Source organism: Belonocnema kinseyi, chromosome 8 (genome assembly GCF_010883055.1).
Source record: "Belonocnema kinseyi isolate 2016_QV_RU_SX_M_011 chromosome 8, B_treatae_v1, whole genome shotgun sequence".
In the NCBI taxonomy this organism is placed as follows: Eukaryota; Metazoa; Arthropoda; class Insecta; order Hymenoptera; family Cynipidae; genus Belonocnema; species Belonocnema kinseyi.
This window is the reverse complement of record NC_046664.1, coordinates 103,474,066-103,478,294: the sequence shown is the minus strand read 5'-3', so window position 1 is coordinate 103,478,294 and position 4,229 is coordinate 103,474,066.

Sequence of the window (4,229 nt, the reverse complement as noted above, 5' to 3'; positions counted from 1 at the left end):
CGTACATTTTTCATTTCGAATTTTAGACTGCAGTTTTGAAGACTTAAAAAATTAAAAATTAGAAGCGTTTCAAATTTATAATTTTAGATAGCAATCGTTTTTAGTTTATCAACTGCGAATATAAATTCTGATTCTTTTTTTAATTGAAGTGGACGCCAAGGATTTAAAAGTGAATCATAATTGATTCCACAAGACGATTTGGAATTTGTTTAAAATTGAAGAATTTTTCAATTTTAACGTTAAAAATTAAACTGTTTTAATCGGAAAGTCTTAGAAGTTTAACAAATGGAAACTCGCGATTAAAACTTTATAACCCATTTTCAATTAAAAATAACTTCAAAATAAATAAATATATATATGCATAATGAAAGGCTTTTATTAGAATTTAAAATATTGTTTTAGTCTAAAATTTGAAAATGTCTAAAGAAAAAGAACAATTGCTTAATATTTAGAAATATTTCACTATTCAATTAAAATATCTAACTAGAAATAAAACATTCAAAACTAAACAAAAAACTAAACTTTTAACGTTATAATTTTCATTTTTCTATTGAAAAAAAAGTAATTTAGAAGTAAAATTCCTAAATTTTTATGTATGATAATTTTGAAACATCTATTATTCCTAGAAAAACTCGGGTAAGTTGAAAATATAAAAGGTTTAAAAAATTATCTAAAACGAATCTGGAATATTTTAAGGAAATATTTATATTATGTAAGATTAAGAACAAGATTTTTTAGGGTTTATAAACGATTTTTAAATAAAAATAATTTAACTTTTAATTTAAGAAGTGTTATCATTTGTAACAAAAATGCATTGGTTTAATTTTTAATACTTCCGGCTTAGAATCGCTTAACACGATTTGCAGGTTATTTTTTATTACTTCGAATGGAGAAATTGGTAGCTGTAGAGTTCGAATTTTTGAATTTCATTGACCATGAAAAATGTTTGCGAAAAAACCGGGATTTTTTTCTGCGATTAAAACGGCTACCTTTTTTCAACCGAAAATAATTGTATACCTCAACCTAAATGCCAAAAATGACTCGGTGTCTTACAATATGCATAGGAAACGGGATTTTTACACTTTTAACTTAACATTGGACTTTTTCGTGTTTTATCAATGTCGAATCCAAGAATTTATTATTTTCGAAATAACCTATAACTTGTAAAGAAGGTCGTTAAAATTTAAACCATAAGACAGCATTTTGAAAACATAAATTTTAACGTTAAAATTCAAGTTGTTGAAGACTTAAAAATAATTTTTTTACAGTTTTTGTTTAAAATTAAGCAACATATATTTATTGTTTCTTTTATGATAAAACTGAGAAATTTCTAATTGGAATCATATATTAACCTTGAAAAATTTGAAAATTGACTCCGAAATATTGAACGTTCTCCAGTGTTATATACAATGAATCTTTAATGTTTAAGTTTTTGTATTTGATGAGATAACATAAATAAAAACTTGTGGTTAAAAAATTGTTTCATAATAAATTTTGTTTGAATAAATAAAGTAAGAAAATCTATAAGATCCAGGAGTCGAAATTAAAATTACAGCAAATTTTCAAAATTTGGAATTTGCTGTATAATGCCGAATTATTATAATATATTATAATATATATATTATATGAATTTAAAATCAAAATAATTCTATAAAAATTGCATGAAAAAATTAATGTAATAACACGTGCGCCTCAGGGGGAAAAAAATTCTACCTTAATTTTCTTCGAGCCTAATAACATTTCCCAAGCAAATTTTGCAGGATTTAGATGAGCACTAATTTATCTCGAAGTTGTTTTTTAATTAACCATTCAACTATTGAGAACATTTTTCGCAATTAAAAAAAGATACTATGAGAACTTTGAACAAAAATTTTATATCCAGAAATATATAAATGTTTTCAATTGTGGTAATTTTGAATTTAAAGAATAATTTTTTTAAACTTTAAACATTACAAAAGCTTTTCCTTTGTATAAATATTTGATTATTTTAATTTAAAAATATATGTTTATCAGAGAAAAATTTGTTGAGCACTAATATATTTCAAGGACTTTTTTCTAATTTAAAAAAAAGACTATGTATAAAAAACCTGTCTCAAGTTTCAGAATTACAAAAAATGTGTATATTATTAAATTTACTCAAATTTCGGTTCTGTATATTAATGAAAACTAAACTTCAAAGCACAAACCATTATAATTTAAAAAATATTTGTCATTAGTAGAAACATGAAAATAATAAAGGAATAAATAAAGTCAATAAAAGAGTCATAATAAACGATTCATAATAATTTAGATTTTATCAAGTAGGTATAAACATAATCACCTTTTTCAGATTATTACTCTGAAAATTCAATTTATTTCTTACCATCATATCATATAATTTACTCTGTTATTTATTTCAAATATGTAATTTTGGTGCATCTAGAAATTGCGCTATTTATTATTTATTTTGTAGTTCCGTGTTTATATGTAGCGATACATGTCAATCTTTCTAACCTCAAAACATCTTTCTACTGCTTTACCATCATATTTGATGAAGAATGAGAAAACCAGAATTCGATTTCGTAGTACGGTGAGGGCTGCACCTCGATAGGGCAGAAAATATTATGTCCTATATATATATATTTCCCACTCTGACGCCCCTTACCGCATCTACGTTTATAATATCATTGGGCTCGTCGCAGAGACCAGGCCAGTGATCCCAGATTTGAAACGAGACGTAGTCCCCATACTATGACACGTCTATGTCCGTGTGAATATACATTTTTGAAACTGACAATTGATCTATACCATTTTTGGTTAAGAAATCATGCATTTTTTTAACAATTCGTCTTTCTTTGTAGAAATTGAATTGCTTTATGAAAATTTTATACTTTTTGATTAAAAGTTACATTTTTCGGTTGAATTATCAACTGTAAATATTTTTTGGTTGTAAAGTGGTTTTGTTGTAAATGCAACTATATTGATAAAAATTAAAATCATATTTTTTTGGTGGAAAATTCGATTATTCACTTAAAGTTGAATTACTTATTAAAAAAATTAATTTTTTCTTATTAAAGATTCATAATTATAGTTGAAAATTCAACTATTTGCCTTTAAATCAGGTTAAAAATTCAGATTTTTTGTAGATAATACTCTTTTTGACTTTAAAATTTTAAAATTTATTAAAATTAAATTGACCTTTTTTAGTAGAAATTTAATCTTTTTGGTTGAAAATGTATCATTTTTGTTCAAAAATGCAATTGTTTGGTTAAAATATGAACTGTACATCTTCTTGGGTTTAAAATTCGATTATTTCACTAAGAGTTGAATTACTTTGTAAAAAAAGACTTTTTTAACAAGGTTTTATAATTATAGTTGAAAATTTAACTATTGGGTTGAAAGTTTAACTCTTTGATTGAAAACTCATATTTTTTCGCTTAAGAAATTCAACTTTTTGTAGATAATTCGTCTTTTTGACTTTAAAATTAAATAATTTTGTTGAAAGTTCATGTATTTTGTTTGAAATTTGTCTTTTTTTGTATATCATTAATTTTCTTAGTCGAAAATTCATGTTATTGGTTGACAATTCAACAACTTTGTAGAAAATAAATTTTTTCCTTTAAGAATTATTTATCTTTATCTGAAAATGTAACTATTATAGGGTTGATTAAAAATTAATCGTATATATTGGGTAAGTTTAAAAATATTTTTTTTTATAGAACATTAATCTTCTTGTTCAAAAATTCACCTTTTCCCTTGAAAATATAACAATTTTGTTGAAAATTCTTTTTCCTCCTTGTCAAATTCAATTTTTTATCAAAGCTTTTATCTGGAAATTGAACTATTCCATTCTTGGTTAAACTGTATCCTGTGAATTGTATTAGTTAAAACACCAATTATTTGTTAGAAAATTAATTTTTTTCTTTTCGATTATGACTTGAAAAATTATTTCAGTCTAAAAATTTTTATTTTTAACCCATTCAATTTGAAATTTTTTAATTAAAAAAAGAAAATTTCGTTAATTATCAGCAATATTTGACCGTTCATTTAAAACAATCCATTACAAGCAACTGTTAAACACTATACAAATTTGAACCGAATGGTTCGAAATAGAAAGCCTTGAATTGTTAAATTTGTAATGAGCTGAATTTTAACCCGTCAGCGCCCAAGGTTTTTTTTGTCTCAGATTTCGTTCAAACTCAAGTATAATGATCACTTAAGTATAGATACAGTACGTGCAAGGTTTTGTC